We start from the raw sequence: 23,850 nt of genomic DNA, 5'->3' as shown, positions 1-23,850 counted from the left end.
CCTCCTCCTGTGACTGCTGCGCCGCCTCCTCCTCCTGTGACTGCTGCACCTCCTCCTCCTGTGACTGCTGCGCCGCCTCCTCCTCCTCCTGTGACTGCTGCGCCGCCTCCTCCTCCTCCTGTGACTGCTGCGCCGCCTCCTCCTCCTCCTGTGACTGCTGCGCCGCCTCCTCCTGTGACTGCTGCGCCGCCTCCTCCTCCTCCTGTGACTGCTGCGCCGCCTCCTCCTCCTCCTGTGACTGCTGCGCCGCCTCCTCCTCCTCCTGTGACTGCTGCGCCGCCTCCTCTTCCTGTGACTGCTGCGCCGCCTCCTCTTCCTGTGACTGCTGCGCCGCCTCCTCTTCCTGTGACTGCTGCGCCGCCGCCTCTTCCTGTGACTGCTGCGCCGCCTCCTCCTACTCCTGTGACTGCTGCGCCGCCTCCTCCTCCTGTGACTGCTGCGCCGCCTCCTCCTCCTCCTGTGACTGCTGCGCCGCCTCCTCCTCCTGTGACTGCTGCGCCGCCTCCTCCTCCTCCTGTGACTGCTGCGCCGCCTCCTCCTCCTCCTGTGACTGCTGCGCCGCCTCCTCCTCCTGTGACTGCTGCGCCGCCTCCTCCTGTGACTGCTGCGCCTCCTCCTGTGACTGCTGCGCCGCCTCCTCCTCCTGTGACTGCTGCGCCGCCTCCTCCTCCTCCTGTGACTGCTGCGCCGCCTCCTCCTCCTGTGACTGCTGCGCCGCCTCCTCCTCCTCCTGTGACTGCTGCGCCGCCGCCTCCTCCTCCTGTGACTGCTGCGCCGCCGCCTCCTCCTGTGACTGCTGCGCCGCCGCCTCCTGTGACTGCTGCGCCGCCTCCTCCTCCTGTGACTGCTGCGCCGCATCCTCCTCCTCCTGTGACTGCTGCGCCGCATCCTCCTCCTCCTCCTGTGACTGCTGCGCCTCTTCCTCCTGTGACTGCTGCGCCTCCTCCTCCTGTGACTGCTGCGCAGCCTCCTCCTGTGACTGCTGCGCATCCTCCTCCTGTGACTGCTGCGCAGCCTCCTCCTGTGACTGCTGCGCAGCCTCCTCCTGTGACTGCTGCGCCGCCTCCTCCTCCTCCTCCTGTGACTGCTGCGCCGCCTCCTCCTGTGACTGCTGCGCCTCCTCCTCCTCCTGTGACTGCTGCGCCGCCTCCTCCTCCTGTGACTGCTGCGCCGTCTCCTCCTCCTGTGACTGCTGCGCCGCCTCCTCCTCCTGTGACTGCTGCGCCGCCTCCTCCTCCTCCTGTGACTGCTGCGCCGCCTCCTCCTGTGATTGCTGCGCCGCCTCCTCCTGTGACTGCTGCGCCGCCTCCTCCTCCTGTGACTGCTGCGCCGCCTCCTCCTCCTGTGACTGCTGCGCCGCCTCCTCCTCCTGTGACTGCTGCGCCGCCTCCTCCTCCTGTGACTGCTGCGCCGCCTCCTCCTCCTGCTGCGCCGCCTCCTCCTCCTCCTACTGTGACTGCTGCGCCGCCTCCTCCTGTGACTGCTGCGCCGCCTCCTCTTCCTGTGACTGCTGCGCCTCCTCCTCCTGTGACTGCTGCGCCGCCTCCTCCTCCTCCTGTGACTGCTGCGCCTCCTCCTCCTCCTGTGACTGCTGCGCCTCCTCCTCCTCCTGTGACTGCTGCGCCGCCTCCTCCTCCTGTGACTGCTGCGCCGCCTCCTCCTCCTGTGACTGCTGCGCAGCCTCCTCCTGTGACTGCTGCGCATCCTCCTCCTGTGACTGCTGCGCAGCCTCCTCCTGTGACTGCTGCGCAGCCTCCTCCTGTGACTGCTGCGCCGCCTCCTCCTCCTCCTCCTGTGACTGCTGCGCCGCCTCCTCCTCCTGTGACTGCTGCGCCTCCTCCTCCTCCTGTGACTGCTGCGCCGCCTCCTCCTCCTGTGACTGCTGCGCCGCCTCCTCCTCCTGTGACTGCTGCGCCGCCTCCTCCTCCTGTGACTGCTGCGCCGCCTCCTCCTCTTGTGACTGCTGCGCCGCCTCCTCCTCCTCCTGTGACTGCTGCGCCGCCTCCTCCTGTGATTGCTGCGCCGCCTCCTCCTGTGACTGCTGCGCCGCCTCCTCCTCCTGTGACTGCTGCGCCGCCTCCTCCTCCTGTGACTGCTGCGCCGCCTCCTCCTCCTGTGACTGCTGCGCCGCCTCCTCCTCCTGCTGCGCCGCCTCCTCCTCCTCCTACTGTGACTGCTGCGCCGCCTCCTCCTGTGACTGCTGCGCCGCCTCCTCCTCCTGTGACTGCTGCGCCTCCTCCTCCTGTGACTGCTGCGCCGCCTCCTCCTCCTCCTGTGACTGCTGCGCCGCCTCCTCCTCCTCCTGTGACTGCTGCGCCTCCTCCTCCTCCTGTGACTGCTGCGCCGCCTCCTCCTCCTGTGACTGCTGCGCCGCCTCCTCCTCCTGTGACTGCTGCGCCGCCGCCTCCTCCTGTGACTGCTGCGCCGCCTCCTCCTCCTGCTGCGCCGCCTCCTCCTACTGTGACTGCTGCGCCGCCTCCTCCTCCTGTGACTGCTGCGCCGCCTCCTCTTCCTGTGACTGCTGCGCGCCTCCTCCTCCTGTGACTGCTGCGCCTCCTGTGACTGCTGCGCCGCCTCCTCCTCCTCCTGTGACTGCTGCGCCGCCTCCTCCTCCTCCTGTGACTGCTGCGCCGCCTCCTCCTCCTCCTGTGACTGCTGCGCCGCCTCCTCCTCCTCCTGTGACTGCTGCGCCGCCTCCTCCTCCTCCTGTGACTGCTGCGCCGCCTCCTCCTCCTGTGACTGCTGCGCCGCCTCCTCCTGTGACTGCTGCGCCTCCTCCTCCTCCTGTGACTGCTGCGCCGCCTCCTCCTCCTCCACCTGTGACTGCTGCGCCGCCTCCTCCTCCTCCTCCTGTGACTGCTGCGCCGCCTCCTCCTCCTGTGACTGCTGCGCCGCCTCCTCCTCCTGTGACTGCTGCGCCGCCTCCTCCTCTTCCTGTGACTGCTGCGCCGCCTCCTCCTCTTCCTGTGACTGCTGCGCCGCCTCCTCCTCCTCCTGTGACTGCTGCGCCGCCTCCTCCTCCTCCTGTGACTGCTGCGCCGCCTCCTCCACTTCCTGTGACTGCTGCGCCGCCTCCTCCATTTCCAGTGACTGCTGCGCCGCCTTCTCCTCCTCCTGTGACTGCTGCGCCGCCGCCTCCTCCTCCTCCTGTGACTGCTGCGCCTCCTCCTCCTGTGACTGTTGCGCCGCCTCCTTCTCCTCCTGTGACTGCTGCGCCGCCTCCTCCTCCTCCTGTGACTGCTGCGCCGCCTCCTCCTGTGACTGCTGCGCCGCCTCCTCCTCCTGTGACTGCTGCGCCGCCTCCTCCTCCTGTGACTGCTGCGCCGCCTCCTCCTCCTCCTGTGACTGCTGCGCCGCCTCCTCCTCCTACTGTGACTGCTGCGCCGCCGCCTCCTCCTCCTGTGACTGCTGCGCCGCCTCCTCCTACTGTGACTGCTGCGCCGCCTCCTCCTACTGTGACTGCTGCGCCGCCTCCTCCTCCTCCTGTGACTGCTGCGCCGCCTCCTCCTCCTGTGACTGCTGCGCCTCCTCCTCCTGTGAGTGCTGCGCCGCCTCCTCCTCCTGTGACTGCTGCGCCGCCTCCTCCTGTGACTGCTGCGCCGCCTCCTCTTCCTGTGACTGCTGCGCCGCCGCCTGTTCCTGTGACTGCTGCGCCGCCTCCTCCTCCTGTGACTGCTGCGCCGCCTCCTCCTCCTCCTCCTGTGACTGCTGCGCCGCCTCCTCCACCTGTGACTGCTGCGCCGCCTCCTCCTGTGACTGCTGCGCCTCCTCCTGTGACTGCTGCGCCGCCTCCTCCTCCTCCTGTGACTGCTGCGCCGCCTCCTCCTCCTCCTGTGACTGCTGCGCCGCCTCCTCCTCCTCCTGTGACTGCTGCGCCTCCTCCTCCTCCTGTGACTGCTGCACCGCCTCCACCTCCTCCTGTGACTGCTGCGCCGCCTCCTCCTCCTCCTGTGACTGCTGCGCCGCCTCCTCCTCCTCCTGTGACTGCTGCGCTGCCTCCTCCTCCTCCTGTGACTGCTGCGCTGCCTCCTCCTCCTCCTGTGACTGCTGCGCCGCATCCTCCTCCTCCTCCTGTGACTGCTGCGCCGCCTCCTCCTCCTGTGACTGCTGCGCCGCCGCCTCCTCCTCCTGTGACTGCTGCGCCGCCTCCTCCTGTGACTGCTGCGCCGCCTCCTCCTCCTGTGACTGCTGCGCCGCCGCCTCCTCCTCCTGTGACTGCTGCGCCGCCGCCTCCTCCTGTGACTGCTGCGCCGCCTCCTCCTCCTTTGACTGCTGCGCCGCCTCCTCCTGTGACTGCTGCGCCGCAGCCGCCTCCTTCTCCTGTGACTGCTGCCCCGCATCCTCCTCCTCCTCCTGTGACTGCTGCGCCGCATCCTCCTCCTCCTCCTGTGACTGCTGCGCCGCATCCTCCTCCTGTGATTGCTGTGCCGCCTCCTCCTCCTGTGACTGCTGCGCCGCCGCCTCCTCCTGTGACTGCTGCGCCGCCTCCTCCTCCTGTGACTGCTGCGCCGCCGCCTCCTCCTGTGACTGCTGCGCCGCCGCCTCCTCCTGTGACTGCTGCGCCGCCGCCTCCTCCTGTGACTGCTGCGCCGCCGCCTCCTCCTGTGACTGCTGCGCCGCCTCCTGTGACTGCTGCGCCGCCACCGCCTCCTGTGACTGCTGCGCCGCCTCCTCCGCCTCCTGTGACTGCTGCGCCGCCTCCTCCTCCTCCTGTGACTGCTGCGCCTCCTCCTGTGACTGCTGCGCCGCCTCCTCCTGTGACTGCTGCTCCTCCTCCTCCTGTGACTGCTGCTCTTCCTCCTCCTGTGACTGCTGCTCCTCCTCCTCCTGTGACTGCTGCGCCGCCTCCTCCTCCTCCTGTGACTGCTGCTCCTCCTCCTCCTGTGACTGCTGCTCCTCCTCCTGTGACTGCTGCTCCTCCTCCTGTGACTGCTGCTCCTCCTCCTGTGACTGCTGCTCCTCCTCCTGTGACTGCTGCGCCGCCTCCTCCTCCTCCTCCTGCTCCTGTGACTGCTGCGCCGCCTCCTCCTCCTCCTGTGACTGCTGCGCCGCCTCCTCCTCCTCCTGTGACTGCTGCGCCGCCTCCTCCTCCTCCTCCTGTGACTGCTGCGCCGCCTCCTCCTCCTGTGACTGCTGCGCCGCCGCCTCCTCCTGTGACTGCTGCGCCGCCTCCTGTGACTGCTGCTCCGCCTCCTGTGACTGCTGCGCCGCCTCCTCCGCCTCCTGTGACTGCTGCGCCGCCTCCTCCTCCTCCTGTGACTGCTTCGCCTCCTCCTGTGACTGCTGCGCCGCCTCCTCCTGTGACTGCTGCTCCTCCTCCTCCTGTGACTGCTGCGCCGCCTCCTCCTGTGACTGCTGCGCCGCCTCCTCCTCCTCCTGTGACTGCTGCTCCTCCTCCTCCTGTGACTGCTGCTCCTCCTCCTCCTGTGACTGCTGCTCCTCCTCCTCCTGTGACTGCTGCGCCGCCTCCTCCTCCTCCTGTGACAGCTGCTCCTCCTGTGACTGCTGCTCCTCCTCCTGTGACTGCTGCTCCTCCTCCTGTGACTGCTGCGCCGCCTCCTCCTCCTCCTCCTGTGACTGCTGCGCCGCCTCCTCCTCCTCCTCCTGTGACTGCTGCGCCGCCTCCTCCTCCTCCTCCTGTGACTGCTGCGCCGCCTCCTCCTCCTCCTCCTGTGACTGCTGCGCCGCCTCCTCCTCCTCCTGTGACTGCTGCGCCGCCTCCTCCTCCTCCTCCTGTGACTGCTGCGCCACCTCCTCCTCCTCCTACTGTGACTGCTGCGCCGCCTCCTCCTCCTCCTACTGTGACTGCTGCGCCGCCTCCTCCTCCTCCTACTGTGACTGCTGCGCCGCCTCCTCCTCCTGTGACTGCTGCTGCACCGCTTCCTCCTCCTCCTCCTCCTGTAACTGCTGCTGGGCCGCCGCCTCCTCCTCCTGTGACTGCTGCTGCGCCTCCTCCTCCTCCTGTGACTGCTGCTGCGCCGCCGCCTCCTCCTCCTCCTGTGACTGCTGCTGCGCCGCCGCCTCCTCCTCTCGTGACTGCTGCTGCGCCGCCTCCTCCTCCTCCTGTGACTGCTGCGCCGCCTCCTCCTCCTGTGACTGCTGCGCCGCCTCCTCCTCCTCCTGTGCCGCCTCCTCCTCCTGTGCCGCCGCAGCCTCCTCCTCCTGTGCCGCCGCCTCCTCCTCCTGTTCCGCCGCCTCCTCCTCCTGTGACTGCTGCGCCGCCTCCTCCTCTTCCTGTGACTGCTGCTGCGCCGCCTCCTCCTCCTGTGACTGCTGCGCCGCCTCCTCCTGTGACTGCTGCGCCGCCTCCTCCTCCTCCTGCTGCGCCGCCTCCTCCTCCTACTGTGACTGCTGCGCCGCCTCCTCCTCCTGCTGCGCCGCCTCCTCCTCCTATGACTGCTGCGCCGCCTCCTCCTCCTGTGACTGCTGCGCCGCCTCCTCCTGTGACTGCTGCGCCGCCTCCTCCTGTGACTGCTGCGCCACCGCCTCTTCCTGTGACTGCTGCGCCACCTCCTCCTCCTCCTGTGACTGCTGCGCCGCCTCCTCCTCCTCCTGTGACTGCTGCGCCGCCTCCTCCTCCTGTGACTGCTGCGCCGCCTCCTCCTCCTGTGACTGCTGCGCCGCCTCCTCCTCCTGTGACTGCTGCGCCGCCTCCTCCTGTAACTGCTGCGCCGCCTCCTCCTCCTGTGACTGCTGCGCCGCCTCCTCCTCCTCCTCCTGTGACTGCTGCGCTGCCTCCTCCTGTGACTGCTGCGCCGCCGCCTCCTCCTATGACTGCTGCGCCGCCTCCTCCTCCTGTGACTGCTGCGCCGCCTCCTCCTCCTGTGACTGCTGCGCCGCCTCCTCCTGTGACTGCTGCGCCGCTTCCTCCTGTGACTGCTGCGCCGCCGCCTCCTCCTGTGACTGCTGCGCCGCCGCCTCCTCCTGTGACTGCTGCGCCGCCTCCTCCTCCTCCTGTGACTGCTGCGCCGCCTCCTCCTCCTGTGACTGCTGCGCCGCCTCCTCCTCCTGTGACTGCTGCGCCGCCTCCTCCTCCTGTGACTGCTGCGCCGCCTCCTCCTCCTGTGACTGCTGCGCCGCCTCCTCCTCCTCCTGTGACTGCTGCGTCGCCTCCTCCTCCTCCTGTGACTGCTGCGCCGCCTCCTCCTCCTCCTGTGACTGCTGCGCCGCCTCCTCCTGTGACTGCTGCGCCGCCTCCTCCTCCTCCTGTGACTGCTGCGCCTCCTCCTCCTCCTGTGACTGCTGCGCCGCCTCCTCCTGTGACTGCTGCGCCGCCTCCTCCTCCTCCTGTGACTGCTGCGCCGCCTCCTCCTCCTCCTGTGACTGCTGCGCCGCCTCCTCCTCCTCCTGTGACTGCTGCGCCGCCTCCTCCTCCTCCTGTGACTGCTGCGACGCCTCCTCCTCCTGTGACTGCTGCGCCGCCGCCTCCTCCTCCTGTGACTGCTGCGCCGCCTCCTCCTGTGACTGCTGCGCCGCCGCCTCCTCCTCCTGTGACTGCTGCGCCGCCTCCTCCTCCTGTGACTGCTGCGCCGCCTCCTCCTCCTGTGACTGCTGCGCCGCCTCCTCTTCCTGTGACTGCTGTGCCGCCGCCTCCTCCTGTGACTGCTGCGCCGCCTCCTCCTGTGACTGCTGCGCCGCCTCCTCCTCCTGTGACTGCTGCGCCGCATCCTCCTCCTCCTGTGACTGCTGCGCCGCATCCTCCTCCTGTGACTGCTGCGCCGCATCCTCCTCCTGTGACTGCTGCGCCGCATCCTCCTCCTGTGACTGCTGCGCCGCCTCCTGTGACTGCTGCGCCTCCTCCTGTGACTGCTGCGCCTCCTCCTCCTGTGACTGCTGCGCAGCCTCCTCCTGTGACTGCTGCGCAGCCTCCTCCTGTGACTGCTGCGCAGCCTCCTCCTGTGACTGCTGCGCCGCCTCCTCCTCCTGTGACTGCTGCGCCGCCTCCTCCTCCTGTGACTGCTGCGCCGCCTCCTCCTCCTCCTGTGACTGCTGCGCCGCCTCCTCCTCCTCCTCCTGTGACTGCTGCGCCGCCTCCTCCTCCTGTGACTGCTGCGCCGTCTCCTCCTCCTGTGACTGCTGCGCCGCCTCCTCCTCCTGTGACTGCTGCGCCTCCTCCTCCTCCTGTGACTGCTGCGCCGCTTCCTCCTGTGATTGCTGCGCCGCCTCCTCCTGTGACTGCTGCGCCGCCTCTTCCTCCTGTTACTGCTGCGCCGCTTCCTCCTCCTGTGACTGCTGCGCCGCCTCCTCCTCCTGCTGCGCCGCCTCCTCCTCCTGCTGCGCCGCCTCCTCCTCCTCCTACTGTGACTGCTGCGCCGCCTCCTCCTCCTGTGACTGCTGCGCCGCCTCCTCTTCCTGTGACTGCTGCGCCTCCTCCTCCTGTGACTGCTGCGCCGCCTCCTCCTCCTGTGACTGCTGCGCCGCCTCCTCCTCCTCCTGTGACTGCTGCGCCGCCTCCTCCTCCTGTGACTGCTGCGCCGCCTCCTCCTGTGACTGCTGCGCCGCCTCCTCCTCCTGTGACTGCTGCGCGGCCTCCTCCTCCTGTGACTGCTGCGCGGCCTCCTCCTCCTGTGACTGCTGCGCGGCCTCCTCCTCCTGTGACTGCTGCGCCGCCTCCTCCTCCTGCTGCGCCGCCTCCTCCTCCTCCTACTGTGACTGCTGCGCCGCCTCCTCCTCCTGTGACTGCTGCGCTGCCTCCTCTTCCTGTGACTGCTGCGCCGCCTCCTCTTCCTGTGACTGCTGCGCCTCCTCCTCCTGTGACTGCTGCGCCTCCTCCTCCTGTGACTGCTGCGCCGCCTCCTCCTCCTCCTGTGACTGCTGCGCCGCCTCCTCCTCCTCCTGTGACTGCTGCGCCGCCTCCTCCTCCTGTGACTGCTGCGCCGCCTCCTCCTCCTGTGACTGCTGCGCCGCCTCCTCTTCCTGTGACTGCTGCGCCGCCTCCTCCTCCTGTGACTGCTGCGCCGCCTCCTCCTCCTGTGACTGCTGCGCCGCCGCCTCCTCCTCCTCCTGTGACTGCTGCGCCGCCTCCTCCTCCTCCACCTGTGACTGCTGCGCCGCCTCCTCCTCCTCCTCCTGTGACTGCTGCGCCGCCTCCTCCTCCTGTGACTGCTGCGCCGCCTCCTCCTCCTCCTCCTCCTGTGACTGCTGCGCCGCCTCCTCCTCTTCCTGTGACTGCTGCGCTGCCTCCTCCTCTTCCTGTGACTGCTGCGCCGCCTCCTCCTCCTCCTGTGACTGCTGCGCCGCCTCCTCCTCCTGTGACTGCTGCGCCGCATCCTCCTCCTCCTCCTGTGACTGCTGCGCCGCATCCTCCTCCTCCTCCTGTGACTGCTGCGCCACATCCTCCTCCTGTGACTGCTGCGCCGCCTCCTCCTGTGACTGCTGCGCCTACTCCTCCTGTGACTGCTGCGCCTCCTCCTCCTGTGACTGCTGCGCAGCCTCCTCCTGTGACTGCTGCGCAGCCTCCTCCTGTGACTGCTGCGCAGCCTCCTCCTGTGACTGCTGCGCAGCCTCCTCCTGTGACTGCTGCGCCTCCTCCTCCTCCTCCTGTGACTGCTGCGCCGCCTCCTCCTCCTCCTCCTGTGACTGCTTCGCCGCCTCCTCCTCCTCCTCCTGTGACTGCTGCGCCGCCTCCTACTCCTCCTCCTGTGACTGCTGCGCCGTCTCCTCCTCCTGTGACTGCTGCGCCGCCTCCTCCTCCTGTGACTGCTGCGCCTCCTCCTCCTCCTCCTGTGACTGCTGCGCCGCCTCCTCCTGTGATTGCTGCGCCGCCTCCTCCTGTGACTGCTGCGCCGCCTCCTCCTGTGACTGCTGCGCCACCTCCTCCTCCTGTGACTGCTGCGCCGCCTCCTCCTCCTGCTGCGCCGCCTCCTCCTGCTGCGCCGCCTCCTCCTCCTCCTACTGTGACTGCTGCGCCGCCTCCTCCTCCTGTGACTGCTGCGCCGCCTCCTCTTCCTGTGACTGCTGCGCCTCCTCCTCCTGTGACTGCTGCGCCGCCTCCTCCTCCTCCTGTGACTGCTGCGCCGTCTCCTCCTCCTCCTGTGACTGCTGCGCCGCCTCCTCCTCCTGTGACTGCTGCGCCGCCTCCTCCTCCTGTGACTGCTGCGCCGCCTCCTCCTCCTGTGACTGCTGCGCCGCCTCCTCCTCCTGTGACTGCTGCGCGGCCTCCTCCTCCTGTGACTGCTGCGCGGCCTCCTCCTCCTGTGACTGCTGCACCGCCTCCTCCTCCTGCTGCGCCGCCTCCTCCTCCTGTGACTGCTGCGCCGCCTCCTCCTCCTGTGACTGCTGCGCTGCCTCCTCTTCCTGTGACTGCTGCGCCGCGTCCTCTTCCTGTGACTGCTGCGCCTCCTCCTCCTGTGACTGCTGCGCCTCCTCCTCCTGTGACTGCTGTGCCGCCTCCTCCTCCTGTGACTGCTGCGCCGCCTCCTCCTCCTCCTGTGACTGCTGCGCCGCCTCCTCCTCCTCCTGTGACTGCTGCGCCGCCTCCTCCTCCTGTGACTGCTGCGCCGCCTCCTCCTCCTCCTCCTCCTGTGACTGCTGCGCCGCCTCCTCCTCTTCCTGTGACTGCTGCGCCGCCTCCTCCTCTTCCTGTGACTGCTGCGCCGCCTCCTCCTGTGACTGCTGCGCAGCCTCCTCCTGTGACTGCTGCGCATCCTCCTCCTGTGACTGCTGCGCAGCCTCCTCCTGTGACTGCTGCGCAGCCTCCTCCTGTGACTGCTGCGCCGCCTCCTCCTCCTCCTCCTGTGACTGCTGCGCCGCCTCCTCCTCCTGTGACTGCTGCGCCTCCTCCTCCTCCTGTGACTGCTGCGCCGCCTCCTCCTCCTGTGACTGCTGCACCGCCTCCTCCTCCTCCTGTGACTGCTGCGCCGTCTCCTCCTCCTGTGACTGCTGCGCCGCCTCCTCCTCCTCCTGTGACTGCTGCGCCGCCTCCTCCTCCTCCTGTGACTGCTGCGCCGCCTCCTCCTGTGATTGCTGCGCCGCCTCCTCCTGTGACTGCTGCGCCGCCTCCTCCTCCTGTGACTGCTGCGCCGCCTCCTCCTCCTGTGACTGCTGCGCCGCCTCCTCCTCCTGTGACTGCTGCGCCGCCTCCTCCTCCTGCTGCGCCGCCTCCTCCTCCTCCTACTGTGACTGCTGTGCCGCCTCCTCCTCCTGTGACTGCTGCGCCGCCTCCTCTTCCTGTGACTGCTGCGCCTCCTCCTCCTGTGACTGCTGCGCCGCCTCCTCCTCCTCCTGTGACTGCTGCGCCTCCTCCTCCTCCTGTGACTGCTGCGCCTCCTCCTCCTCCTGTGACTGCTGCGCCGCCTCCTCCTGTGACTGCTGCGCCGCCTCCTCCTCCTGTGACTGCTGCGCCGCCGCCTCCTCCTGTGACTGCTGCGCCGCCTCCTCCTCCTGCTGCGCCGCCTCCTCCTCCTGTGACTGCTGCGCCGCCTCCTCTTCCTGTGACTGCTGCGCCGCCTCCTCTTCCTGTGACTGCTGCGCCTCCTCCTCCTGTGACTGCTGCGCCGCCTCCTCCTCCTCCTGTGACTGCTGCGCCGCCTCCTCCTCCTCCTGTGACTGCTGCGCCGCCTCCTCCTCCTCCTGTGACTGCTGCGCCGCCTCCTCCTCCTCCTGTGACTGCTGCGCCGCCTCCTCCTCCTCCTGTGACTGCTGCGCCGCCTCCTCCTCCTGTGACTGCTGCGCCGCCTCCTCCTCCTGTGACTGCTGCGCCGCCTCCTCCTCCTGTGACTGCTGCGCCGCCGCCTCCTCCTCCTCCTGTGACTGCTGCGCCGCCTCCTCCTCCTCCACCTGTGACTGCTGCGCCGCCTCCTCCTCCTCCTGTGACTGCTGCGCCGCCTCCTCCTCCTGTGACTGCTGCGCCGCCTCCTCCTCCTCCTCCTCCTGTGACTGCTGCGCCGCCTCCTCCTCTTCCTGTGACTGCTGCACCGCCTCCTCCTCTTCCTGTGACTGCTGCGCCGCCTCCTCCTTTCCTGTGACTGCTGCGCCGCCTCCTCCTCCTCCTGTGACTGCTGCGCCGCCTCCTCCACTTCCTGTGACTGCTGCGCCGCCTCCTCCACTTCCTGTGACTGCTGCGCCGCCTCCTCCATTTCCAGTGACTGCTGCGCCGCCTCCTCCTCCTCTGTGACTGCTGCGCCGCCGCCTCCTCCTCCTCCTCCTGTGACTGCTGCGCCTCCTCCTCCTGTGACTGTTGCGCCGCCGCCTCCTCCTCCTCCTGTGACTGCTGCGCCGCCTCCTCCTCCTCCTGTGACTGCTGCGCCGCCTCCTCCTCCTGTGACTGCTGCGCCGCCTCCTCCTCCTGTGACTGCTGCGCCGCCTCCTCCTGTGACTGCTGCGCCGCCTCCTCCTCCTACTGTGACTGCTGCGCCGCCTCCTCCTACTGTGACTGCTGCGCCGCCTCCTCCTCCTGTGACTGCTGCGCCGCCTCCTCCTCCTACTGTGACTGCTGCGCCGCCTCCTCCTACTGTGACTGCTGCGCCGCCTCCTCCTCCTACTGTGACTGCTGCGCCGCCTCCTCCTCCTGTGACTGCTGCGCCGCCTTCTCCTCCTCCTCCTGTGACTGCTGCGCCGCCTCCTCCTCCTGTGACTGCTGCGCCTCCTCCTCCTGTGAGTGCTGCGCCGCCTCCTCCTCCTGTGACTGCTGCGCCGCCTCCTCCTCCTGTGACTGCTGCGCCGCCTCCTGTTCCTGTGACTGCTGCGCCGCCTCCTCCTCCTGTGACTGCTGCGCCGCCTCCTCCTCCTCCTGTGACTGCTGCGCCGCCTCCTCCTCCTGTGACTGCTGCGCCGCCTCCTCCTCCTCCTGTGACTGCTGCGCCGCCTCCTCCTCCTCCTGTGACTGCTGCGCCGCCTCCTCCTCCTCCGTGACTGCTGCGCCGCCTCCTCCTCCTCCTGTGACTGCTGCGCCTCCTCCTCCTCCTGTGACTGCTGCACCGCCTCCACCTCCTCCTGTGACTGCTGCGCCGCCGCCTCCTCCTGTGACTGCTGCGCCGCCTCCTCCTCCTGTGACTGCTGCGCCGCCGCCTCCTCCTGTGACTGCTGCGCCGCCGCCTCCTCCTGTGACTGCTGCGCCGCCTCCTCCTCCTGTGACTGCTGCGCCGCCGCCTCCTCCTGTGACTGCTGCGCCGCCTCCTGTGACTGCTGCGCCGCCACCGCCTCCTGTGACTGCTGCGCCACCTCCTCCGCCTCCTGTGACTGCTGCGCCGCCTCCTCCTCCTCCTGTGACTGCTGCGCCTCCTCCTGTGACTGCTGCGCCGCCTCCTCCTGTGACTGCTGCTCCTCCTCCTCCTGTGACTGCTGCTCCTCCTCCTCCTGTGACTGCTGCTCCTCCTCCTCCTGTGACTGCTGCGCCGCCTCCTCCTGTGACTGCTGCGCCGCCTCCTCCTCCTCCTATGACTGCTGCTCCTCCTCCTCCTGTGACTGCTGCTCCTCCTCCTCCTGTGATTGCTGCTCCTCCTCCTCCTGTGACTGCTGCTCCTCCTCCTGTGACTGCTGCTCCTCCTCCTGTGACTGCTGCGCCGCCTCCTCCTCCTCCTCCTGCTCCTGTGACTGCTGCGCCGCCTCCTCCTCCTCCTCCTCCTGTGACTGCTGCGCCGCCTCCTCCTCCTCCTGTGACTGCTGCGCCGCCTCCTCCTCCTCCTGTGACTGCTGCGCCGCCTCCTCCTCCTGTGACTGCTGCGCCGCCGCCTCCTCCTGTGACTGCTGCGCCGCCTCCTGTGACTGCTGCTCCGCCTCCTGTGACTGCTGCGCCGACTCCTCCGCCTACTGTGACTGCTGCGCCGCCTCCTCCTCCTCCTGTGACTGCTTCGCCTCCTCCTGTGACTGCTGCTCCTCCTCCTCCTGTGACTGCTGCTCCTCCTCCTCCTGTGACTGCTGCTCCTCCTCCTCCTGTGACTGCTGCGCCGCCTCCTCCTGTGACTGCTGCGCCGCCTCCTCCTCCTCCCTGTGACTGCTGCTCCTCCTCCTCCTGTGACTGCTGCTCCTCCTCCTCCTGTGACTGCTGCGCCGCCTCCTCCTCCTGTGACAGCTGCTCCTCCTCCTCCTGTGACTGCTGCTCCTCCTCCTGTGACTGCTGCTCCTCCTCCTGTGACTGCTGCTCCTCCTCCTGTGACTGCTGCGCCGCCTCCTCCTCCTCCTCCTGACTGATGCGCTGCCTCCTCCTCCTCCTCCTCCTGTGACTGCTGCGCCGCCTCCTCCTCCTCCTCCTGTGACTGCTGCGCCGCCTCCTCCTCCTCCTCCTGTGACTGCTGCGCCGCCTCTTCCTCCTCCTCCTGTGACTGCTGCGCCACCTCCTCCTCCTCCTACTGTGACTGCTGCGCCGCCTCCTCCTCCTCCTACTGTGACTGCTGCGCCGCCTCCTCCTCCTCCTACTGTGACTGCTGCGCCGCCTCCTCCTCCTGTGACTGCTGCTGCGCCGCTTCCTCCTCCTGTGACTGCTGCTGCTGCGCCGCCTCCTCCTCCTCCTGTGACTGCTGCTGCGCCGCCGCCTCCTCCTCCCGTGACTGCTGCTGCGCCGCCTCCTCCTCCTCCTGTAACTGCTGCTGGGCCGCCGCCTCCTCCTCCTCCTGTGACTGCTGCTGCGCCTCCTCCTCCTCCTGTGACTGCTGCTGCGCCGCCGCCTCCTCCTCCTCCTGTGACTGCTGCTGCGCCGCCGCCTCCTCCTCCCGTGACTGCTGCTGCGCCGCCTCCTCCTCCTCCTGTGACTGCTGCACCGCCTCCTACTCCTGTGACTGCTGCGCCGCCTCCTCCTCCTCCTGTGACTGCTGCGCCGCCTCCTCCTCCTCCTGTGCCGCCGCAGCCTCCTCCTCCTGTGCCGCCGCCTCCTCCTCCTGTTCCGCCGCCTCCTCCTCCTGTGACTGCTGCGCCGCCTCCTCCTCTTCCTGTGACTGCTGCTGCGCCGCCTCCTCCTCCTGTGACTGCTGCGCCGCCTCCTCCTCCTGTGACTGCTGCGCCGCCTCCTCCTCCTCCTGCTGCGCCGCCTCCCTCCTCCTACTGTGACTGCTGCGCCGCCTCCTCCTGCTGCGCCGCCTCCTCCTCCTGTGACTGCTGCGCCACCGCCTCTTCCTGTGACTGCTGCGCCACCTCCTCCTCCTCCTGTGACTGCTGCGCCGCCTCCTCCTCCTCCTCCTGTGACTGCTGCGCCGCCTCCTCCTCCTGTGACTGCTGCGCCGCCTCCTCCTCCTGTGACTGCTGCGCCGCCCTCCTGTAACTGCTGCGCCGCCTCCTCCTCCTGTGACTGCTGCGCCGCCTCCTCCTCCTCCTGTGACTGCTGCGCTGCCTCCTCCTGTGACTGCTGCGCCGCCGCCTCCTCCTATGACTGCTGCGCCGCCTCCTCCTCCTGTGACTGCTGCGCCGCCTCCTCTCCTGTGACTGCTGCGCCGCCGCCTCCTCCTGTGACTGCTGCGCCGCCGCTTCCTCCTGTGACTGCTGCGCCGCCGCCTCCTCCTGTGACTGCTGCGCCGCCGCCTCCTCCTGTGACTGCTGCGCCGCCTCCTCCTCCTCCTGTGACTGCTGCGCCGCCTCCTCCTCCTGTGACTGCTGCGCCGCCTCCTCCTCCTCCTGTGACTGCTGCGCCGCCTCCTCCTGTGACTGCTGCACCGCCTCCTCCTCCTCCTGTGACTGCTGCGCCGCCTCCTCCTCCCTCCTGTGACTGCTGCGCCGCCTCCTCCTCCTCCTGTGACTGCTGCGCCGCCTCCTCCTGTGACTGCTGCGCCGCCTCCTCCTCCTCCTGTGACTGCTGCGCCGCCTCCTCCTGTGACTGCTGCGCCGCCCCCCTCCTCCTCCTGTGACTGCTGCGCCGCCTCCTCCTCCTCCTGTGACTGCTGCGCCGCCTCCTCCTCCTGTGACTGCTGCGCCGCCTCCTCCTCCTCCTGTGACTGCTGCGCCGCCTCCTCCTCCTCCTGTGACTGCTGCTCCTCCTCCTGTGACTGCTGCTCCTCCTCCTGTGACTGCTGCGCCGCCTCCTCCTCCTCCTGCTCCTGTGACTGCTGCTCCTCCTCCTGTGACTGCTGCGCCGCTCCTCCTCCTCCTGCTCCTGTGACTGCTGCGCCGCCTCCTCCTCCTCCTGTGACTGCTGCGCCGCCGCCTCCTCCTGTGACTGCTGCGCCGCCTCCTTCCTCCTCCTGTGACTGCTGCGCCCGCCTCCTCCTCCTGTGACTGCTGCGCCGCCGCCTCCTCCTGTGACTGCTGCGCCGCCTCCTGTGACTGCTGCTCCGCCTCCTGTGACTGCTGCGCCGACTCCTCCGCCTACTGTGACTGCTGCGCCGCCTCCTCCTCCTCCTGTGACTGCTTCGCCTCCTCCTGTGACTGCTGCGCCGCCTCCTCCTGTGACTGCTGCTCCTCCTCCTCCTGTGACTGCTGCTCCTCTCCTCCTGTGACTGCTGCTCCTCCTCCTCCTGTGACTGCTGCGCCGCCTCCTCCTGTGACTGCTGCGCCGCCTCCTCCTCCTCCTGTGACTGCTGCTCCTCCTCCTCCTGTGACTGCTGCTCCTCCTCCTGTGACTGCTGCGCCGCCTCCTCCTCCTCCTGTGACAGCTGCTCCTCCTCCTCCTGTGACTGCTGCTCCTCCTCCTGTGACTGCTGCTCCTCCTCCTGTGACTGCTGCGCCGGCCTCCTCCTCCTCCTCCTGTGACTGCTGCGCCGCCTCCTCCTCCTCCTCCTGTGACTGCTGCGCCGCCTCCTCCTCCTCCTCCTGTGACTGCTGCGCCGCCTCCTCCTCCTCCTCCTGTGACTGCTGCGCCGCCTCCTCCTCCTGTGACTGCTGCGCCGCCTCTTCCTCCTCCTCCTGTGACTGCTGCGCCACCTCCTCCCCTCCTACTGTGACTGCTGCGCCGCCTCCTCCTCCTCCTACTGTGACTGCTGCGCCGCCTCCTCCTCCTCCTACTGTGACTGCTGCGCCGCCTCCTCCTCCTGTGACTGCTGCTGCGCCGCTTCCTCCTCCTGTGACTGCTGCTGCTGCGCCGCCTCCTCCTCCTCCTGTGACTGCTGCTGCGCCGCCGCCTCCTCCTCCCGTGACTGCTGCTGCGCCGCCTCCTCCTCCTCCTGTAACTGCTGCTGGGCCGCCGCCTCCTCCTCCTCCTGTGACTGCTGCTGCGCCTCCTCCTCCTCCTGTGACTGCTGCTGCGCCGCCGCCTCCTCCTCCTCCTGTGACTGCTGCTGCGCCGCCGCCTCCTCCTCCCGTGACTGCTGCTGCGCCGCCTCCTCCTCTCCTGTGACTGCTGCACCGCCTCCTCCTCCTGTGACTGCTGCGCCGCCTCCTCCTCCTCCTGTGACTGCTGCGCCGCCTCCTCCTCCTCCTGTGCCGCCGCAGCCTCCTCCTCCTGTGCCGCCGCCTCCTCCTCCTGTTCCGCCGCCTCCTCCTCCTGTGACTGCTGCGCCGCCTCCTCCTCTTCCTGTGACTGCTGCTGCGCCGCCTCCTCCTCCTGTGACTGCTGCGCCGCCTCCTCCTCCTGTGACTGCTGCGCCGCCTCCTCCTCCTCCTGCTGCGCCGCCTCCTCCTCCTACGTGACTGCTGCGCCGCCTCCTCCTGCTGCGCCGCCTCCTCCTCCTGTGACTGCTGCGCCGCCTCCTCCTCCTGTGACTGCTGCGCCGCCTCCTCCTCCTGTGACTGCTGCGCCGCCTCCTCCTCCTGTGACTGCTGCGCCACCGCCTCTTCCTGTGACTGCTGCGCCACCTCCTCCTCCTCCTGTGACTGCTGCGCCGCCTCCTCCTCCTGTGACTGCTGCGCCGCCTCCTCCTCCTGTGACTGCTGCGCCGCCTCCTCCTCCTGTAACTGCTGCGCCGCTTCCTCTCCTGTGACTGCTGCGCGCCTCTCCTCCTCCTGTGACTGCTGCGCTGCCTCCTCCTGTGACTGCTGCGCCGCCGCCTCCTCCTATGACTGCTGCGCCGCCTCCTCCTCCTGTGACTGCTGCGCCGCCTCCTCCTCCTGTGACTGCTGCGCCGCCGCCTCCTCCTGTGACTGCTGCGCCGCCGCTTCCTCCTGTGACTGCTGCGCCGCCGCCTCCTCCTGTGACTGCTGCGCCGCCGCCTCCTCCTGTGACTGCTGCGCCGCCTCCTCCTCCTCCTGTGACTGCTGCGCCGCCTCCTCCTCCTGTGACTGCTGCGCCGCCTCCTCCTCCTCCTGTGACTGCTGCGCCGCCTCCTCCTGTGACTGCTGCACCGCCTCCTCCTCCTCCTGTGACTGCTGCGCCGCCTCCTCCTCCTCCTGTGACTGCTGCGCCGCCTCCTCCTCCTCCTGTGACTGCTGCGCCGCCTCCTCCTGTGACTGCTGCGCCGCCTCCTCCTCCTCCTGTGACTGCTGCGCCGCCCTCCTCCTCCTGTGACTGCTGCGCCGCCTCCTCCTGTGACTGCTGCGCCGCCTCCTCCTCCTCCTGTGACTGCTGCGCCGCCTCCTCCTCCTCCTGTGACTGCTGCGCCGCCTCCTCCTCCTGTGACTGCTGCGCCGCCTCCTCCTCCTCCTGTGACTGCTGCGCCGCCTCCTCCTGTGACTGCTGCGCCGCCTCCTCCTCCTCCTGTGACTGCTGCGCCGCCTCCTCCTGTGACTGCTGCGCCGCCTCCTCCTCCTACTGTGACTGCTGCGCCTCCTCCTCCTACTGTGACTGCTGCGCCGCCTCCTCCTCCTACTGTGACTGCTGCGCCTCCTCCTCCTCCCTGTGACTGCTGCGCCGCCTCCTCCTGTGACTGCTGCGCCGCCTCCTCCTCCTCCTGTGACTGCTGCCGCCGCCTCCTCCTCCTCCTGTGACTGCTGCGCCGCCTCCTCCTCCTCCTGTGACTGCTGCGCCGCCGCCTCCTCCTCCTGTGACTGCTGCGCCGCCGCCTCCTCCTCCTGTGACTGCTGCGCCGCCGCCTCCTCCTGTGACTGCTGCGCCGCCGCCTCCTCCTGTGACTGCTGCGCCGCATCCTCCTCCTCCTCCTGTGACTGCTGCGCCGCATCCTCCTCCTCCTGTGACTGCTGCGCCGCATCCTCCTCCTCCTCCTGTGACTGCTGCGCCGCATCCTCCTCCTGTGACTGCTGCGCCTCCTCCTCCTGTGACTGCTGCGCAGCCTCCTCCTGTGACTGCTGCGCAGCCTCCTCCTGTGACTGCTGCGCAGCCTCCTCCTGTGACTGCTGCGCCGCCTCCTCCTGTGACTGCTGTGCCGCCTCCTCCTGTGACTGCTGCGCCGCCTCCTCCTGTGACTGCTGCGCCGCCTCCTCCTGTGACTGCTGCGCCGCCTCCTCCTGTGACTGCTGCGCCGCCTCCTCCTGTGACTGCTGCGCCGCCTCCTCCTGTGACTGCTGCGCCGCCTCCTCCTGTGACTGCTGCACCTCCTCCTCCTGTGACTGCTGCGCCTCCTCCTCCTCCTCCTGTGACTGCTGTGCCGCCTCCTCCTGTGACTGCTGCACCTCCTCCTCCTGTGACTGCTGCGCCTCCTCCTCCTCCTGTGACTGCTGCCGCCTCCTCCTCCTCCTGTGACTGCTGCGCCGCCTCCTCCTCCTCCTCCTGTGACTGCTGCGCCGCCTCCTCCTGTGACTGCTGCGCCGCCTCCTCCTCCTCCTCCTGTGACTGCTGCGCCGCCTCCTGTGACTGCTGCGCCGCCCTCCTCCTCCTGCTGCGCCGCCTCCTCCTCCTGCTGCGCCGCCTCCTCCTCCTCCTCCTACTGTGACTGCTGCGCCGCCTCCTCCTCCTCCTGTGACTGCCTGCGCCGCCTCCTCCTCCTGTGACTGCTGCGCCGCCTGCTCCTCCTGTGACTGCTGCGCCGCCTCCTCCTCCTGTGACTGCTGCGCCGCCTCGTCCTCCTCCTGTGACTGCTGCGCCGCCTCCTCCTCCTCCTCCTGTGACTGCTGCGCCGCCTCCTCCTCCTCCTGTGACTGCTGCGCCGCCTCCTCCTGTGACTGCTGCGCCGCCTCCTCCTCCTCCTCCTGTGACTGCTGCGCCGCCGCCTCCTCCTCCTTCTCCTGTGACTGCTGCGCCCGCCTCCTCCTCCTCCTGTGACTGCTGCGCCGCCTCCTCCTCCTCCACCTGTGACTGCTGCGCCGCCTCCTCCTCCTCCTGTGACTGCTGCGCCGCCTCCTCCTCCTCCTGTGACTGCTGCGCCGCCTCCTCTTCCTGTGACTGCTGCGCCGCCTCCTCCTGTGACTGCTGCGCCGCCTCCTCCTCCTGTGACTGCTGCGCCGCCTTCTCCACTTCCTGTGACTGCTGCGCCGCCTCCTCCACTTCCTGTGACTGCTGCGCCGCCTCCTCCTCCTCCTGTAACTGCTGCGCCGCCTCCTCCTCCTCCTGTGACTGCTGCGCCGCCGCCTCTTCCTGTGACTGCTGCGCCGCCGCCTCCTCCTCCTGTGACTGTTGCGCCGCCGCCGCCTCCTCCTCCTCCTGTGACTGCTGCGCCGCCTCCTCCTCCTGTGACTGCTGCGCCACCTCCTCCTCCTACTGTGACTGCTGCGCCGCCTCCTCCTCCTACTGTGACTGCTGCGCCGCCTCCTCCTCCTACTGTGACTGCTGCGCCGCCTCCTCCTACTGTGACTGCTGCTCCTCCTCCTCCTGTGACTGCTGCTCCTCCTCCTGTGACTGCTGCTCCTCCTCCTGTGACTGCTGCGCCGCCTCCTCCTCCTCCTCCTGTGACTGCTGCGCCGCCTCCTCCTCCTCCTCCTGTGACTGCTGCGCCGCCTCCTCCTCCTCCTCCTTGACTGCTGCGCCGCCCCTCCTCCTCTCCTGTGACTGCGCCGCCTCCTCCTCCTGTGACTGCTGCGCCGCCTCCTCCTCCTCCTCCTGTGACTGCTGCGCCACCTCCTCCCTCCTACTGTGACTGCTGCGCCGCCTCCTCCTCCTCCTACTGTGACTGCTGCGCCGCCTCCTCCTCCTCCTACTGTGACTGCTGCGCCGCCTCCTCCTCCTGTGACTGCTGCTGCGCCGCTTCCTCCTCCTGTGACTGCTGCTGCTGCGCCGCCTCCTCCTCCTCCTGTGACTGCTGCTGCCGCCGCCGCCTCCTCCTCCCGTGACTGCTGCTGCGCCGCCTCCTCCTCCTCCTGTAACTGCTGCTGGGCCGCCGCCTCCTCCTCCTCCTGTGACTGCTGCTGCGCCTCCTCCTCCTCCTGTGACTGCTGCTGCGCCGCCGCCTCCTCCTCCTCCTGTGACTGCTGCTGCGCCGCCGCCTCCTCCTCCCGTGACTGCTGCTGCCGCGCCTCCTCCTCTCTGTGACTGCTGCACCGCCTCCTCCTCCTGTGACTGCTGCGCCGCCTCCTCCTCCTCCTGTGACTGCTGCGCCGCCTCCTCCTCCTCCTGTGCCGCCGCAGCCTCCTCCTGTGCCGCCGCCTCCTCCTCCTGTTCCGCCGCCTCCTCCTCCTGTGACTGCTGCGCCGCCTCCTCCTCTTCCTGTGACTGCTGCTGCGCCGCCTCCTCCTGTGACTGCTGCGCCGCCTCCTCCTCCTGTGACTGCTGCGCCGCCCTCCTCCTCCTGCTGCGCCGCCTCCTCCTCCTACTGTGACTGCTGCGCCGCCTCCTCCTGCTGCGCCGCCTCCTCCTCCTGTGACTGCTGCGCCGCCTCCTCCTCCTGTGACTGCTGCGCCGCCTCCTCCTCCTGTGACTGCTGCGCCGCCTCCTCCTCCTGTGACTGCTGCGCCACCGCCTCTTCCTGTGACTGCTGCGCCACCTCCTCCTCCTCCTGTGACTGCTGCGCCGCCTCCTCCTCCTGTGACTGCTGCGCCGCCTCCTCCCTCCTGTGACTGCTGCGCCGCCTCCTCCTCCTGTAACTGCTGCGCCGCCTCCTCCTCTGTGACTGCTGCGCCGCCTCCTCCTCCTCCTGTGACTGCTGCGCTGCTCCTCCTGTGACTGCTGCGCCGCCGCCTCCTCCTATGACTGCTGCGCCGCCTCCTCCTCCTGTGACTGCTGCGCCGCCTCCTCCTCCTGTGACTGCTGCGCCGCCGCCTCCTCCTGTGACTGCTGCGCCGCCGCTTCCCTTGCCCTGTGACTGCTGCGCCGCCGCTCCTCCTGTGACTGCTGCGCCGCCGCCCTCCTCCCTGTGACTGCTGCGCCGCCTCCTCCTCCTCCTGTGACTGCTGCGCCGCCTCTCCTCCTCCTGTGACTGCTGCGCCGCCTCCTCCTCCTCCTGTGACCTGCTGCCGGCCCGGCCCCTCCTTCCTGTGAACCTGCTGCCTCCTCCTCCTCCTGTGACTGCTGCGCCGCCTCCTCCTGTGACTGCTGCACCGCCTCCTCCTCCTCCTGTGACTGCTGCGCCGCCTCCTCCTCCTCCTGTGACTGCTGCGCCGCCTCCTCCTCCTCCTGTGACTGCTGCGCCGCCTCCTCCTGTGACTGCTGCGCCGCCTCCTCCTCCTCCTGTGACTGCTGCGCCGCCTCCTCCTCCTCCTGTGACTGCTGCGCCGCCTCCTCCTGTGACTGCTGCGCCGCCTCCTCCTCCTCCTGTGACTGCTGCGCCGCCTCCTCCTCCTCCTGTGACTGCTGCGCCGCCTCCTCCTCCTGTGACTGCTGCGCCGCCTCCTCCTCCTCCTGTGACTGCTGCGCCGCCTCCTCCTCCTCCTGTGACTGCTGCGCCGCCTCCTCCTCCTCCTGTGACTGCTGCGCCGCCTCCTCCTGTGACTGCTGCGCCGCCTCCTCCTCCTACTGTGACTGCTGCGCCTCCTCTCCTACTGTGACTGCTGCGCCGCCTCCTCCTCCTACTGTGACTGCTGCGCCTCCTCCTCCTCCTGTGACTGCTGCGCCGCCTCCTCCTGTGACTGCTGCGCCGCCTCCTCCTCCTCCTGTGACTGCTGCGCCGCCTCCTCCTCCTCCTGTGACTGCTGCGCCGCCTCCTCCTCCTCCTGTGACTGCTGCGCCGCCGCCTCCTCCTCCTGTGACTGCTGCGCCGCCGCCTCCTCCTCCTGTGACTGCTGCGCCGCCGCCTCCTCCTGTGACTGCTGCGCCGCCGCCTCCTCCTGTGACTGCTGCGCCGCATCCTCCTCCTCCTCCTGTGACTGCTGCGCCGCATCCTCCTCCTCCTGTGACTGCTGCGCCGCATCCTCCTCCTCCTCCTGTGACTGCTGCGCCGCATCCTCCTCCTGTGACTGCTGCGCCTCCTCCTCCTGTGACTGCTGCGCAGCCTCCTCCTGTGACTGCTGCGCAGCCTCCTCCTGTGACTGCTGCGCAGCCTCCTCCTGTGACTGCTGCGCCGCCTCCTCCTGTGACTGCTGTGCCGCCTCCTCCTGTGACTGCTGCGCCGCCTCCTCCTGTGACTGCTGCGCCGCCTCCTCCTGTGACTGCTGCGCCGCCTCCTCCTGTGACTGCTGCGCCGCCTCCTCCTGTGACTGCTGCGCCGCCTCCTCCTGTGACTGCTGCGCCGCCTCCTCCTGTGACTGCTGCACCTCCTCCTCCTGTGACTGCTGCGCCTCCTCCTCCTCCTCCTGTGACTGCTGTGCCGCCTCCTCCTGTGACTGCTGCACCTCCTCCTCCTGTGACTGCTGCGCCTCCTCCTCCTCCTGTGACTGCTGCGCCTCCTCCTCCTCCTGTGACTGCTGCGCCGCCTCCTCCTCCTCCTCCTGTGACTGCTGCGCCGCCTCCTCCTGTGACTGCTGCGCCGCCTCCTCCTCCTCCTCCTGTGACTGCTGCGCCGCCTCCTGTGACTGCTGCGCCGCCTCCTCCTCCTGCTGCGCCGCCTCCTCCTCCTGCTGCGCCGCCTCCTCCTCCTCCTCCTACTGTGACTGCTGCGCCGCCTCCTCCTCCTCCTGTGACTGCTGCGCCGCCTCCTCCTCCTGTGACTGCTGCGCCGCCTGCTCCTCCTGTGACTGCTGCGCCGCCTCCTCCTCCTGTGACTGCTGCGCCGCCTCGTCCTCCTCCTGTGACTGCTGCGCCGCCTCCTCCTCCTCCTGTGACTGCTGCGCCGCCTCCTCCTCCTCCTGTGA

Source organism: Phyllobates terribilis, unplaced genomic scaffold (assembly GCF_046119375.1).
Source record: "Phyllobates terribilis strain yellow unplaced genomic scaffold, ASM4611937v1 Scaffold_5187__1_contigs__length_53692, whole genome shotgun sequence".
NCBI lineage: Eukaryota > Metazoa > Chordata > Amphibia > Anura > Dendrobatidae > Phyllobates > Phyllobates terribilis.
The sequence above is the reverse complement of the archived record's forward strand: the minus strand, read 5'-3'. Positions refer to the sequence as shown.